The sequence below is a fragment of the Coregonus lavaretus genome, assembly GCF_964263955.1.
Source record: "Coregonus lavaretus genome assembly, chromosome: 10".
Taxonomy (NCBI): Eukaryota; Metazoa; Chordata; class Actinopteri; order Salmoniformes; family Salmonidae; genus Coregonus; species Coregonus lavaretus.
In genome coordinates this window covers 56,448,983-56,466,108 of record NC_139997.1, presented here as the reverse complement: position 1 = coordinate 56,466,108, position 17,126 = coordinate 56,448,983, and the positions used below count along the sequence as shown (strand labels likewise).

The following is a 17,126-nucleotide window of genomic DNA, read 5'->3' as shown; positions in this document are numbered from 1 at the left end:
TGATGCAACCAGTCAGGATGCTCTCGATGGTGCAGCTGTATAATTTTTTGAGGATCTGAGGACCCATGCCAAATCTTTTTAGTCTCCTGAGGGGGAATAGGCTTTGTCGTGCCCTCTTCACGACTGTCTTGGTGTGTTTGGACCATGATAGTTCGTTGGTGATGTGGACACCAAGGAACTTGAAGCTCTCAACCTGTTCCACTACAGCCCCGTCGATGAGAATGGGGGCGTGCTCAGTCCTCTTTTTTTTCCTGTAGTCCACAATCATCTCCTTTGTCTTGGTCACGTTGAGGGAGAGGTTGTTGTCCTGGCACCACACGGCCAGATCTCTGACCTCCGTGTGGTGACTTAAGGGGATATACAAAGTCAGCAGTGGGATTCCATGACACAATTCTCACACAGAACTGAGAACTACAAAGAGGTTTGGAAACACACAGCTGTACATAGCTGTTCATTTTATAATCCTCCATAATCTGCTGTACACATTAGACTCAAACAGTTTCCGATTCTGATGTCCTTAAATGTTAATTTTCTGTTTGAATTTAGGATCAATCTAACGGTACAAAGTCCTTGGGACCTGTTTACTTTTTGCTCACTTTATTTATTGTACCATGTCCTAAATCACCCAGACGTTTCAGCTCTGTTGTTGCATCAGATCCTTTTAACGGCTTTTAAATGATTGTGTTGTGTTTATCCGGAAGTATTAGAGAGAGATACTCCAAAATAGTAAATATGCCCACCCCCTCTTATTAGATTTCTTTATGAGCAGAAAATACAGTGCCTTAAACTGAGATGTACTTCACAGAGGAGAACACAGCGATAAACACATAAACAGTAGATTCAGTCAGATTGAAATAGAAGGTCCTATAGAACATAAGTCAAAGTGCTATTTCTCCACTGCCTCCAATCTATTCTTCTTAAAAGAGGTTTATGGAATAGTAATCTTGTGTTCCGCAGCTGTTTTTAATTTGACAGAAATGCAGACAATCAGTGGTGTAAAGTACTTCAGTAAAAATATATTCAAGTAATACTTAAGTCGTTTTTGGGGGGATATCTGTACTTTACTATTGATATCTTTTACAACTTTTACTTTTACTTCAATACATTACTAAAGAAAATAATGTACTTTGTACTCAATACATTTTCCCTGACACCCAAAAGTACTCGTTACATTTTGAATTCTTAGCAGGACAGGAAAATGGTCCAAGTCACACACTTCTCCTGATCTTCCCTACTGCCTCTGATCTGGCAGACTAAACACACATGCTCCGTTTATAAATTATGCCTGAGTGTTGGTGAGCCCCTGGCTAACCGTAAAAAAAATAAAAAATAAAATGATGCTGTCTGGTTTGCTTAATAGAAGGAATTTCAAATGATTTATACTTTTGATACTTAAGTATATTTTAGCAATCACATTTACTTTTGATACATAAGTATATTTAAAACCAAATACATTTTGACTTTGACTTAAGTAGTATTTTACTGGGTGACATTCACTTGAGTCATTTTCTATTAAGGCATCTTTACTTTTACTCAAGTATGACAATTGGATACTTTTTCCACCACTGCAGACAATGTACTTCTGAGTTCACAACTCCCCAAATGTTTTGAGGGATAAACAAAAAGGAGCCAAACTGAATTTATCTTAATGGCTTAGTAGAGGTTTGACCCTCTTTCATCTTTAGGAAATCAAGACGTATGTAGGGGATTTGTCTGATCTGATTCTAGAGCCTTCATAACTTTAATGAGAAAATATTGATACCCCACTTTCCCTAAGTTTACAGTATAGCCGATTATGGAAATGTTTGAACTTGAAGCCATGTGGAGAACAATGATGCAGTACTTTGAACCAAGCTCAGTGTACATCTGAGCAGAAACAAATGTATCTCATCAGGAGGAGGGAGCCATGCCAAAGGTTAACTATGGGAAATGAGCCATCAGCATCACTTCTAAAGATTGATACTCAATTCAACTCAGACTTACTCCTTATTTATGTCCCTTTCCTTTAAAAACACTGAAACAAAATAACAGAAAATTGTTTAAGATTAGCTTTGTAGTCTGTATCTGTAGAGAAATGGGCATTGATTGTCTAGCAACCATCTGTGCTCTTTACTCTGTAATCTTTTAGTCTAAACGTCTGAACCTCAAACGCTCCAGGGAGTGTTGTACAACCGGTTGTAGTAAGTGAAGTGATTAGCCATGCTGGTAGTAGTGGAGTTCTGAACATGAACCATTTACTCTTTTATTTTAATACCTGGGGAAGAAAATGGTAATGGTGCCACAATGGATTTCGGTCGACACATGTAGCTAGATGCACTTAATCTGAGACGCCAAATCTGAGACTCATCTGCCAGTTTATTTCACACTTGTGATGGTGCAGGTCCATGTACAGGCGTACACACACACAATCAAACCCATAATCTCAATCAATCAAATGTATTTATAAAGCCCTTTTTACATCAGCTCCTCCATCAAAGGGAGTGCCGGGGGAATAGAAGCCGAGAGCCTCATCCTTTTACAGTCACTAAGACTGAACACTCACAGAAAGCTATTTGAATTGCATTGCATCTATAAACAGGTATCAAACAAAATTAAGAATATAAAACACAACTGAATCATCATAACTGGACGAGCGCTTCTGAATAAATGTATAGGGTGTTGCTTAACAAAAATAATTATACAGTTGAAGTCGGAAGTTTACATACACTTAGGTTGGAGTCATTAAAACTAATTTTTCAACCACTCCACAAATTTCTTAGGACGTCTACTTTGTGCACGACACAAGTAATTTTTCCAACAATTGTTTACAGACAGATTATTTCACTTATAATTCACTGTATCACAATTCCAGTGGGTCAGAAGTTTACATACACTAAGTTGACTGTGCCTTTAAACAGCTTGGAAAATTCCAGAAAATTATGTCATGGCTTTAGAAGCTTCTGATAGGCTAATTGACATCATTTGAGTCAATTGGAGGTGTACATGTGGATGTGTTTCAAGGCCTACCTTCAAACTCAGTGCCTCTTTGCTTGACATCATGGGAAAATCAAAAGAAATCAGCCAAGAACTCAGAATTTTTTTTGTAGACCTCCACAAGTCTGGTTCATCCTTGGGAACAATTTCCAAACACCTGAAGGTACCACGTTCATCTTTACAAACAATAGTACGCAAGTATAAACACCATGGGACCACGCAGCCATCATACCGCTCAGGAAGGAGACACGTTCTGTCTCCTAGAGATGAACGTAGTTTGATGCGAAAAGTGCAAATCAATCCCAGAACAACAGCAAATGACCTTGTGAAGATGCTGGAGGAAACAGGTTCAAAAGTATCTATATCCACAGTAAAACGAGTCCTATATCGACATAACCTGAAAGGCCGCTCAGCAAGCAAGAAGCCACTGCTCCAAAACCGCCATAAAAAAGCCAGACTACGGTTTGCAACTGCACATGGGGACAAAGATCATACTTTTTGGAGAAATGTCCTCTGGTCTGATGAAACAAAAATAGAACTGTTTGGCCATAATGACATTCGTTATGTTTGGATGAAAAAGGGGGTGGCTTGCAAGCCGAAGAACACCATCCCAACTGTGAAGCACAGGGGTGGCAGCATCATGCTGTGGGTGTGCTTTGCTGCAAGAGGGACTGGTGCACTTCACAAAATAGATGGCATCATGAGGAAGGGAAGTTATGTGGATATATTGAAGCAACATCTCAAGACATCAGTCAGGAAGGTAAAGCTTGGTCGCAAATGCGTCTTCCAAATGGACAATGAACCCAAGCATACTTCCAAAGTTGTGGCAAAATTACTTAAGGACAACAAAGTCAAGGTATTGGAGTGGCCATCACAAAGAGTCCTATAGAAAATGTGTGGGCAGAACTGAAAAAGCGTGTGCGAGCAAGGAGACCTACAAACCGGACTCAGTTACACCAGCTCTGTCAGGAGGAATGGGCCAAAATTCACCCAATTTATTGTGGGAAGCTTGTGGAAGGCTACCCGAAACGTTTGACCCAAGTTAAACAATTTAAAGGCAATGCTACCAAATACTAATTAAGTTCTGACCCACTGGGAATGTGATGAAAGAAATAAAAGCTACTATTATTCGGACATTTCACATTTCATCATAAAGTGGTGATCCTAACTGACCTAATTTTTACTAGGATTAAATGTTAGGAATTGTGAAAAATTGAGTTTAAATGTATTTGGCTAAAGTGTATGTAAACTTCCGACTTCAACTGTATATTCATAAATTCTGCATTCCTCAAACTCCTTACCTAATTTCCCCCTCTCCTTTGGGAGATTTGGTCTCATTTAGGATATTCTCCACATTGTGGGACGTAGTGAAATGATCTGTGTTATTCTGAGGCAGCCATTTACCCAGAATGCCCTGTTGGTGTGGAACCATGAATATGATCACAGGCTGTGGGTTTATGACACACATGGAAAGGTGCCAAACGATGAAAGGTTATGAGAACTGCTCTCTTACACTGCATGTTGGTCAAATGTAACATTTATGAGGAAACAACTAGCCAAGAATTCAGGTTTGATTTAGCCATGATGATATAATTGATGTGCTCCACTGATTTGTGTGTGTGTTTGTAGAATGCTAAGGATAATTTGGGACTGGGAATGTTTAAATTAGATTTGTTTTCTTTGTCAGAGCTAATTTCAGAGAGGATATCCTGCAACGGGCTGGAACAGAAACAAGAAGGGAGTCTTTGCAATCACTCCTTAAAATGTAAGTCTTTATCTCCCTAAAACACAATTTCAAAGATTTTACTGAGTTACAGTTCATATAAGGAAATCAGTCAATTGAAAACAATTCATTAAGCTCTAATTTATGGATTTCACGACTGGGAATACAGATATGCATCTGTTGGTCACCTGAAAAAAAGGTAGGGGCGTGGATCAGAAAACCAGTCAGTATCTGGTGTGACCACCATTTGCCTCATGCAGCGCGACACATCTCCTTCACATAGAGTTGATCAGGCTGTTGATTATGGCCTGTGGAATGTTGTTCCACTCCACTTCTGTCACGTTCGTTCATGAACGGGTCAGACCAAGGCGCAGCGTGATATGCATACATGTTTATTTGACTTATAAACACAACGACGAAACGAAACGTGAAGTCCAAGGTACACACACAACAAACCTAACACGGAACAAGATCCCACAACCCACTAGTGCCAATAGGCTGCCTAAGTATGGTCCCCAATCAGAGACAACGAGCGACAGCCGCCTCTGATTGGGAACCACACCGGCCAACATAGATCTAGACATACTAGATCTAAACCTAGAAAATACAACATAGAACATCACAACATAGAAAGTCACACCCTGACTCAACAAATAAGACTCCCCAGAGTCAGGGCGTGACAACTTCAATGGCTGTGCGAAGTTGCTGGATATTGGCGGGAACTGGAACATGCTGTCATACACGTTGATCCAGAGCATCCCAAACATGCTCAATGGGTGACATGTCTGGTGAGTATGCGTGCCATGCAGTGGCGATTTTAGCATGTAAATCTTGGTGGTGCAAATTCAAAATAATTGTTTTAGATGCATGCCAGCAAAGCCACTACACAACACAACACTAAACAATACATTAATTGGACTATAAAGGTGACAAATGGTGCCTACAAACTGTTAGGGCCTACATAAAGCTGTCCCAACAGCAGAGTCCCAACACCTTACCACTGTTACACCTGGCTATCAGCGGAGCCTGGTCTGGCAGCGAAACAGTTAATTCAGCCTCATTTACTAACTTAAAAAAAAACATAGCTGACATGGCTGACTTGTTTAAACAAATGTGGTTTCTACTGACAATTGAGATGTACAAACTATGGCATAAGGGGACGACGAGCAGATAAGAGGCAATCCGTAATTTCGATTAAGACATTAATGAGCGAGCTAGGACGGACGTAGTCAATATGACTATGTGTTCAGCACTTTTGAAATGTACAGCGACAGAATTCAGAACATGGGCCGTTCTTACAGTATTCTCCCTGTACACCAAGTCAGAACCGTAGGATAAATAAAGGGCAATGAAAGCTCTTTCACTATTCGATGATTACATTCCACTAAAACAGGGAATAGGCTACATATGCACCACCAAGTCAGAACAGTAGGTTAAGTTATGAGGGGAAAAGGGGCCAAATTATTAGGGTGAGGCACATGGGCTATTAACAGCTTACTATACAACATAGACTTGGTATTACTTTCTTAGCTACAGTATACATATCTCCCTGGGATATTACATAATTTATGCAGCAGACATTTTTGGACTCACCTTGTTGTGCTATGCTCACTTGAACAGGAAGGTGCGCGGCGGTCCTTCGTTGGCAAATTTTGTCATCAAAGTTTGTCATCAAAGTCTGGCATTTATGGTGCTTTCAAGACAACTGGGAACTCGGAAAAAAAGAAGGTCGAATCATGACGTTAGTGATCTTCAGAACGGAGCTCTAGAAAGAGGCCCAAGTTCCCGACTTGGAATTCCGAGTTGGATGACTGTTCAAAACGTATTTTCCCAGTAGGAGCTAGTTTTTTTCAGAGTTCCCAGTTGTCTTGTACTCACTGAAGTCTGAGATTTCCCAGTTCCGAGTTTCCAGTTGTTTTGAAAATGGCAGAAATCATGCTGGATTGACAGCATGGCCAATATTGAATCTTTATCCTTTTAAGCTTGGAAAAGAGAGCCTTAAACCCAGACTTGGACCACAAATCCACTCCACTGAATAGCAGGCTAGTGATTGCTTTGCAATGCTTTCAGTTAGCCACTGATTCCTTCCAAAACACTCATTGTTGAATTTGCAATTTCCAACTTGTTGTGTAATGTTTATGTCCAACGGCCTATGAGCACCGACACGCTTTATCTAATTTCTCTTCATATGACAAGAATTGAAAATAATTTGCCAGTAGATTGTTGACTTCATTCATGATGATGACTGCTAGCTTGCCAGCTAAGATTTTTAAAGTATGATGTTGACATGATCAGTCCAATCAAAGCTACTGTAGATATAACGTGATTGGACGTCATTTTATCTGTGCCCAATGACCTTGAGCCCTCTTTGATGGGCACTTTCAATGTAACTCTATGGCAGCACCCAAGGGGCTTGAATTTTCGAGCTCTCCCCGTAGATTTTGCGGCGACGTAGTGTCCCCATGAGTGACAGAACACTGAGCCAATCACAGCGCAACTATAATATAATAATAATAAGCCATTTAGCAGACGCTTTTATCCAAAGCGACTTACAGTCATGCGTGCATAAATTATTTATTTTTTGTGTATGGGTGGTCCCGGGGATCGAACCCACTACCTTGGCGTTACAAGCGCCGTGCTTTACCAGCTGAGCTACAGAGGACCACAACTAGAGAACATTACCAACCCCTACGCTCCGTATTTTCCGCTGGCTGCCCCACCACCCCAGAAAGCACTGAGCTAGGCTGAAACAACTGCATTTTGGAGCTGCCTTACTCAAGAAAGCAAAAAAGAGACCATGTTGGTATGCGGCTTTATTAACTGAAATACATATATATATATATATATACAGTGGGGAAAAAAATTATTTAGTCAGCCACCAATTGTGCATGTTCTCCCACTTAAAAAGATGAGAGAGGCCTGTAATTTTCATCATACGTACACTTCAACTATGACAGACAAATTGAGATTTTTTTTCTCCAGAAAATCATATTGTAGGATTTTTAATGAATTTATTTGCAAATTATGGTGGAAAATAAGTATTTGGTCACCTACAAACAAGCAAGATATCTGGCTCTCACAGACCTGTAACTTCTTCTTTAAGAGGCTCCTCTGTCCTCCACTCATTACCTGTATTAATGGCACCTGTTTGAACTTGTTATCAGTATAAAAGACACCTGTCCACAACCTCAAACAGTCACACTCCAAACTCCACTATGGCCAAGACCAAAGAGCTGTCAAAGGACACCAGAAACAAAATTGTAGACCTGCACCAGGCTGGGAAGACTGAATCTGCAATAGGTAAGCAGCTTGGTTTGAAGAAATCAACTGTGGGAGCAATTATTAGGAAATGGAAGACATACAAGACCACTGATAATCTCCCTCGATCTGGGGCTCCACGCAAGATCTCACCCCGTGGGGTCAAAATGATCACAAGAACGGTGAGCAAAAATCCCAGAACCACACAGGGGGACCTAGTGAATGACCTGCAGAGAGCTGGGACCAAAGTAACAAAGCCTACCATAAGTAACACACTACGCCGCCAGGGACTCAAATCCTGCAGTGCCAGACGTGTCCCCCTGCTTAAGCCAGTACATGTCCAGGCCCGTCTGAAGTTTGCTAGAGTGCATTTGGATGATCCAGAAGAGGGTTGGGAGAATGTCATATGGTCAGATGAAACCAAAATATAACTTTTTGGTAAAAACTCAACTCGTCGTGTTTGGAGGACAACGAATGCTGAGTTGCATCCAAAGAACACCATACCTACTGTGAAGCATGGGGGTGGAAAAATCATGCTTTGGGGCTGTTTTTCTGCAAAGGGACCAGGACGACTGATCTGTGTAAAGGAAAGAATGAAAGGGGCCATGTATCGTGAGATTTTGAGTGAAAACCTCCTTCCATTAGCAAGGGCATTGAAGATGAAACGTGGCTGGGTCTTTCAGCATGACAATGATCCCAAACACACCGCCCGGGCAACGAAGGAGTGGCTTCGTAAGAAGCATTTCAAGGTCCTGGAGTGGCCTAGCCAGTCTCCAGATCTCAACCCCATAGAAAATCTTTGGAGAGAGTTGAAAGTCTGTGTTGCCCAGCCACAGCCCCAAAACATCACTGCTCTAGAGGAGATCTGCATGGAGGAATGGGCCAAAATACCAGCAACAGTGTGTGAAAACCTTGTGAAGACTTACAGAAAATGTTTGACCTGTGTCATTGCCAACAAAGGGTATATAACAAAGTATTGAGAAACTTTTGTTATTGACCATATACTTATTTTCCACCATAATTTGCAAATAAATTCATTAAAAATCCTACAATGTGATTTTCTGGATTTTTATTTCTCATTTTGTCTGTCATAGTTGACGTGTACCTATGATGACAATTACAGGCCTCTCTCATCTTTTTAAGTGTGAGAACTTGCACAATTGGTGGCTGACTAAATACTTTTTTCCCCACTGTATATATATTATTTTTTACATTGTTTGTGACACGTATTAATGCCAAAATAAAATGTAAAACAGGCTCTGCTCCACCTGCCCTGAATGACAGGTCGCCACTGGTGCCATGGAAGAACTGTGACATTTTCAGCTTCCAGGAATTGTGTACAGATCCTTGCGACATGGAGCTGTGCATTATCATGCTGAAACATGAGGTGATGGCGGCAGATTAATGGCATGACAATGGGCCTCAGGATCTCATCACCGTATCTCTGTGCATTCAAATTGCCATCGATAAAATGCAATTGTGTTCGTATGTCCATAGCTTATGCCTGCCCATACCATAACCCCACCACCACCATGGGGCACTCTGTTCACAACATTGACATCAGCAAACTGCTTGCCCACACGACGCCATACACGCTGTCTGCAATCACCCCGGTACAGATGAAACCGGGATTCCTCCGTGAAGGGAACACTTCTCCAGCGTGTCAGTGGCCATCGAAGGTGAGCATTTGCCCACTGAATTCGGTTACGATGCCGAACTGTAGTCAGGTCAAGACCCTGGTGAGGACGATGAGCGCGCAGATGAGCTTCCCTGAGACGGTTTCTGACAATTTGTGCAAAAATGCTTCGGTTGTGCAAACCCACAGTTTCATCAGCTGTCCGGGTGGCTGGTCTCAGACAATCCCTCACGTGAAGAATGCGGATGTGGAGGTCTTGGGCTGGTGTGGTTACACGTGGTCTGCGGTTGTGAGGCCGGTTGGACGTACTGCCAAATTCTCTAAAACTACGGCTTATGGTAGAGAAATGAACATTAAATTCTCTGGCATCAGCTCTGGTGGACATTCCTAAAGTCAGCATGCCAATTGCACGCTCCCTCAAAACTTGCGACATCTGTGGCATTGTGTTTTGTTACAAAACTGCACATTTTAGAGTGGCCTTTTATTGTCCCCAGCACAAGGTGCACCTGTGTAATGATCATGCTGTTTAATCAGCTTCTTAATATGCCGCACCTGTCAGGTGGATGGATTATCTTGGCAAAGGAGAAATGCTCATTTACACATGTTTTGGGGAAGGGGGGATTGTTTAAATTGTGCAGTATTTGCAATCGTAATAAGAGTCCGGTAGCAGCAGTTGAGATATGTGTGTAGTGTAAATGTACTGTATATGTGTGTGTATAAAAATGTGTGGGTCTAATTCTGGATGCTGATTGGTTAAAACCGCATTCCAGCCGGTGTCTATTCCACAAGTTACCACCAGCTAAAGCTATGACGTTGAAATGCCTATTTATTCTGTTCCATCTCATTACGCAATCCACTGTCTCATCAGCCCAGCCAGACAATTTATAAACTTGGTCTCCACTGTAAAAAGCATCTAGACATTATCTCCCATTTCTTTTAGACTAGCAATTGGTTTTCAATAGTGGAGATTTGTATAAACATTGCTCTCTGTCATTTGCAACATTTTTTCAATATTGAAATTCAATCTCCAGCTGTCCCAAGAGTAGTAATCAACATGTTGGGGTCAGGAGACGGGACGAGACAGACAGGCAGAAAGCTTTTTTTCTCAGCCAGTCAAAATCATGAATCAGCATAATTGTTATGGATATAAACAAATACATGTCAATAGAAAACAGGTAAAACTAAACATAATGCAGCTAGTTTCAGTTTGAAGTGATTGTGTTAGCGGTGTTGTTGGCTAGCTCCTTTGAACAACAGTGTCCTGACAAGAGAGCACATTTTCTATGCCAGGAGAAATCACGTATCATTATCTCAAATCTTATGAATGTATCCAAATAAATGTCACTAGAAAACAGCTTAAATAAATGCAAATGCATGTTATTCTGGCTGCACTGTTTGACGTGACTGTAATTAGCCATAGATGGCTTGCTAGCAAGCAAGGGATAAGAACGTTGCCAGCCAGTATGGCAATAGAACATTTAGAATGAACGACTTGGTCGCGTCCATAGATACAGAACAAAAAGACTTAACGACTGGGTCGCGTCTCTGGCAACCGAACCGATAGAACAAACAACCAGCTGGCTTGGGTAGCAACCCTAGATTTGTGTCAGGACACTATTTCATCCTTCCACAAGATACTATGAATAAATTCTTCAAAATAACGTTTTTGATGAAAATACACTACATGACCAAAAGTATGTGGACACCTGCTTGTGGAACATCTGATTCCAAAATTATGGGAATAAATATATAGAGTTGGTCCCCCCTTTGCTGCTATAACTGCCTCCATTCTTCTGGGAAGGCTTTCCACTAGATGTTGGAACATTGCTGCGGGGACTTGCTTCCATTCATCCACAAGAGCATTAGTGAGGTCGAGCACTGATGTTGGGCGATTAGGCCTGGCTCGCAGTCAGCGTTCCAATTCATCCCAAAGGTGTTCGATGGGGTTGAGGTCAGGGCTCTGTGCAGGCCAGTCAAGTTCTTCCACACCGATCTCGACAAACAATTTCTGTATGGACCTTGCTTTGTGCACGGGGGCATTGTCATGCTGAAACAGGAAAGGGCCTTCCCCAAACTGTTGCCACAAAGTTGGAAGCACAGAACCATCTAGAATGTCCTTGAATGCTGTAGTGTTAAGATATCCCTTCCCTGGAACTAAGGGGCCTAGCCCGAACCATGAAAAACAGCCCCAGACCATTATTCCTACTCCACCAAACTTTACAGTTGGCACTATGCATTCGGGCAGGTAGCGTTCTCCTAGCTTCTCCTTGCTTCCAGAGGCAGTTTGGAACTCTGTAGTAAGTGTAGCAACCGAGGACAGGCGATGTTTACGCACTACGCTCTTCAGCACTTGACGGTCCCTTTCTGTCAGCTTGTGTGGCCTACCACTTTGCGGCTGAGCCGTTGTTGCTCCTAGACCTTTCTACTTCACAATAACAGCACTTACAGTTGACCGGGGCAGCTCTAGCAGGGCAGAAATTTGACAACCTGACTTGTTGGAGAGGTGGCATCCTATCACGATGCCATGTTGAAAGTCACTGAGCTCCAAGTAAGGCCATTCTACTGCCAATGTTTGTCTATGGAGATTGCATGGCTGTGTGCTCAATGTTATACACCGGTCAGCAACGGGTGTGGTTGAAATAGCCTTCAATTTGAAGGGGTGTCAACATACTTTTGTATATATAGTGTATGTCAATCATTATTTGAATATGTTGGTAACTCGTGGTTGACTTCGTCTCGGGCCTAACAACACCCTTGCCAATATATCCTCCAAACACCGGCTTCTCGGGCGTTATCGCTTAAATGTCTGTGTGGGTGTGTGCTAAGGTGTAGAGAATCAGAGCATGTGGTCAGTCCAGTTCAAGTGTTCAGCAGTCTGATGGCTTGTAGATAGAAACTGTCTCTGAGACTGTTGGTATCAGACCTCATGCGCCAATACCGTCTGCAGGCAGTAAGGGAGTGAACAGCTCGTGGCTGGGGTGTGTGGGATCCTTGACGATGCTGTGGGACTTTGTCAGGCACCGTTTTGAGTAGATGTCCTGGATGGGTGGGAGCACGGTCCCAGTGATACAGTATACTGGGCCATCTTCAGTTCGAGAAAGTTTTCCAGCAAGTGTTGTTGTTGTGTACCATGAAATCGAATGTTGATGCGTGAGCTAGCAGGCGGCTTGCGCACAGAGTAGAATCTAAAATGAGTGCCGGCATTATTTTAATTTCTTAAAAGGACAAATTTAATTGTTATATTTTAGGTTCAAATTCAGGTGCAATCATTTTTTATTTATATATCCTGGTGGATTGTAGGATATTGGAATAAAAGACATACACGTTATTTGTTAAATTCTGAAAACAAATTTAGTTTGTCATAACAATAGAACCTAACAATTGCATTCAGTGGAACAGAAGAAAATATGCAGCACAATAAACGGTGCAATTAACAGGACAGGAAACAGGAAGCCAACACAGCAAACTACCAGTACAGTAGATATAATGAATTAAACAACCATTAATTCATTGTACTTCAGTTATACTGCGTTATAACAGTAGTGATTTTTTGTAAGGGCATAGCCTATTAGTGCAACTTTGTTAATGTATTATTGTGCAGTACATTTAATCTTACATGCTGGTAGAACAAATGTTATGGAAGTGTATGTGCACTTTTAAATTGAGTGCTGAACTGGAATCGTCCCAAGTACCATTGGCTGGAACCCAGAGTAAAACGATTCTGCTGGTCTCGTTAATAGCTCGGCCCACATTAAGCCCCGAGTCGATGCCAAGTTTCCCAGGTCTCAAACGCAATAGGCCCAGGCCCACTGTGTCGACTGGGTCGCGACCCAACAGACACCTCAATTGGCAAAAAAGGTTTGGGAACCCCTGCTCTAAACCACAGTGCAGAAGTGCAATGTAATTACTTCAGTGTAATTTGGCTATGGCTGAAATGAAACTGCAGTAGTAAGACAGTTATAATGCAAATAAACTACACTGATAACTGCTACATTGTTTGTTTTGTATAGTTGACATCAGCCGCTAATGGCTGCGAAATGCTAACAGACATTTTGAGTCTGCTCTCACTTGTACTGTTAAATGGACACATGTTAATAATTGTTGCACTTTCTGTGAATTTCCTTTATTATGCTAACTAGGCCTGCTTTATGGCTATGCTTGCTACTTTTGTTAGCTTTATATTGTTTGTTTGCTTGCCATGCTACGCTATGTAGCCGTTGATAAATTAGCCTGCCATAGCTTTGGCCTACCATGCCGCATGCTATTGCACCCCGTTTCTGGCCATTCATTGTTAACTGCTGCTATATTTATGCATAGTTTTGCCCATTTATATGATTATTGCATTTGCTTATTCTCATTGATTATTGCCATTAACAGCCGATTAATTATATATGTTCATTGCTGTTATTGCCATTTTTTGCACCTTTCTGTGTCTCCTTTACGATAAACCATACTCCATAGAAAGCCAACCAAGTCTCAATTCAAGAAAAGCGTCTTATGTCAACAACTGTCAATTATTCTCTGCCATGTATCATCTCCATTACCTGAATTTATAAAGACTCTTAAACTGAACTGCATCTCTGCCTCTGCCTGCTCTTTAACTGGAGTCCCACAGTAGATTGGTATTACAATAACCGTCACCTAAACCTCAATCAGTTACAATCTTGTAACTGAAGAATATTGTGTGACAGGCTAGGAACCAAAGTTTTGGTCAGTGTTTCCCTGGGCACCCTTATTAGGAGAGGACATGCAGGAAATGTATATACGCATCGCTTGGTCATGTTCAGGTGAGAGCTTTGTACCTGGAAGGTCTTTTGTGTGAATAGGCTGTATGGTGTTGGTGCTGTTGGTTTATTTCTGTGAGCAACCATTTTGTGACCATGCTGTATTGAACACATTTTTGGGGTGTGGTCTATTGTTCTGAATGGTATGTGTTGAGTTTGACCAGTGTGTGACAATATTCAAGATGTTCATTATGTAAAGCCTCTGCAATAATGTCATTTAGTTTTCAGTTGGTTCGTTTGGAGAGGCTTTGCGGTTTTTGAGGTCCAGACAGTTTACTGTCAGCGCCCTCCAATAAGGTGTGTGTCTTTAAGTAATTTGTATTTCTAAAATATCTATTGTTTATGTAAATGCAGTGGTTAACTGTTCTTTCTTTTCTACCATCAGAAGTACAATATTGTTTTTCATCGTTTTGGTCATCTTGTGAACTTGGTCAGCTGAATCGCTGTGAAAGCACTGTTGTATTTCAGAAAGCTATCTAGTGGAAGTAAGACGTCATTTTGTTCTACTCATCAAACAAGCAAACCTCTAAGCTTTAAACTAGGCTAGTTCTTTATCTGCCTCTGTACCGTTTCCCTTTAAATCCGTTTCCCTTTAAATGGGCATACAACCTGTCTAACGTTTAGATGTTACAATTGTAATACATTTTTTATATTTGAGATAAGCTGTTGTCTGGTCCATTGTATTGCTCAGTGCCCAGTTTCTTGATAGCGATGGAACTTAGACTTACTAGTGTTTTAAAGATGCATCTTTCCTACAACGCCCGAAAATGTAACATGCGTTTCCCAAAACAGCACCCAGAGAGAACAGTCGCGAAGTGCATCAGAGGCGATGCTGTCGATGCTGATGTGATCGAAAGAAAGACAGTGCCGCTCTTGGATCAGCTTTCTCCATTCAAATCTTTCCTTAACATTATAATTATTCCACAATACTGACGACGGATCAGCTCCTATAGAGATATTACCACATACAGCTGCAAATATTGAGGCAGCTTATTCTAATGCTTACCCAATAAAAATGCACTAAATCACCGATTTGGCACATTATTGCGCACATGTTAGGCTAGCGCACGTTAGGCTACACATCATGAAATATCTTGAGACAAATTACAGACCGAAGCCTACAAGTAGAATTTATTGAACATTATAGTATTTCAATATGAATGGAATGGGCCTATAGCCTACTGTATGCTATTTATATTTTGATGCAGTCTCGGTTTTCATTTTAAGCATATTTTTATACGTCGGTTGTTTGTATCAATTGCAAAGGAAAGACATTGGCAACTTTGTATTTGTAGTCAACTTTGTTCTGAAGTTATCGGAGGTCATAGAGAGAATCACAAGGTTTATGTTTAGCGGCGATCTTCTGTGTATTAAGGGACGCGGGAGGGCAAAAACGCATCTAACGACGCACTTGGCTGTTCTACGAGTGGTCTGAGGCAGGCGTTAGATCCCAAGTGTTTTTCAAGTGTAACGTTAATAACGATGGTTTAGGGAAACAGCTCTGAGATTTAATGATTATACTACAAAGGTTCTAACGATTAAGTTAGCCTTAAGATGCTTTTGGGAAACCGGGCCCAGAACTGTTGACCCAACTCAATAGGTGGCCTGTCACAAACCTGTGGGTCTTATGTTCTGGTTGAGGTGTTCCCCTTATTAAACAGTAACTGGCGTAGTCTGGTAGTTGTGCCATTTTAGTTGACCCTAGTCAGCAGGTGTTACTACAATATAATACAGTCATGTCCACAAAAACCCAACAATAAATACTATAGTAATAATAATAATAATAATATGCCATTTAGCAGACGCTTTTATCCAAAGCGACTTACAGTCATGCGTGCATACATTTTTGTGTATGGGTGGTCCGGGGGATCGAACCCACTACCTTGGTGTTACAAGCTCCGTGCTCTACCAGTTACAAGCGCCGTGCTCTACCAGCTGAGCTACAGAGGATCTGCAAGGTCTCTAAAATAGGGGAGGGTTGTCCAACTTTTTTTGTTGCTGTGGGGAGGGTTGTGTTATGTTTTTGGGGGGCGAGGGAAAGGTTACTGCGCTTTTTTATTCTTCCATGATTTACATTTGCCATTTTGCAGGTTTTACTATATAATGTAGTCCATATAGCCAAATTAACTGCTGAATACTTTCTGAGTGCATACACACACACACACACAGTGCATTAGGAAAGTATTCAGACCCATTTAATTTTTCCACATTTTGTTACGTTACAGCCTTATTCTAAAATTGATTAAATTGTTTTCTTTCCCTCATCAATCTACACACAATACCCCATAATGACAAAGCAAAAAGTAAGTATTCATACCCTTTACTCAGTACTTTGTTGAAGCTCCTTTGCACTGCCTCAAGTCTTCTTGGGGCTGACGCTACAAGCTTGGCAGACCTATCTTTGGGGAGTTTTCTTCTCTGCAGATCCTTTCAGGTTGGATGGGGAGGTTGGTCCGGGCTCTGGCTGGGCCACTCAAGGACATTCAGAGACTTGTCCCAAAGCCACTCCTGCGTTGTCTTGGCTGTATGCCTAGGGTCGTTGTCCTGTTGGAAGGTGAACCTTCGCCCCCAGTCTGAGGTCCTGAGGGCTCTGGAGCAGGTTTTCATCAAGGATCTCTCTGTACCTTGCTCCGTTCATCTTTCCCTCGATCCTTACTAGTCCCCCAGTAACTGCAGCTGAAAAACATCCCCACAGCATGATGCTGCCACCACCGTGCTTCACCATAGGGATGGTGCCAGGTTTCCTCCAGAT

The 17,126-nt window shown here is 41.6% G+C and overlaps 1 long non-coding RNA gene across 1 annotated transcript in view; it reads left to right on the top strand.

The window, feature by feature from the left end:
• The first annotated feature begins 318 nt into the window (after window positions 1-318).
• LOC311136116 overlaps window positions 319-17,126 on the top strand; it is a 59,793-nt gene continuing 42,985 nt past the window's right edge. The window contains exons 1-2 of the long non-coding RNA XR_014613844.1: window positions 319-421; window positions 4,661-4,738. This is a non-coding gene — a long non-coding RNA (uncharacterized lncRNA). The remainder of the gene's footprint in view (window positions 422-4,660; window positions 4,739-17,126) is intronic.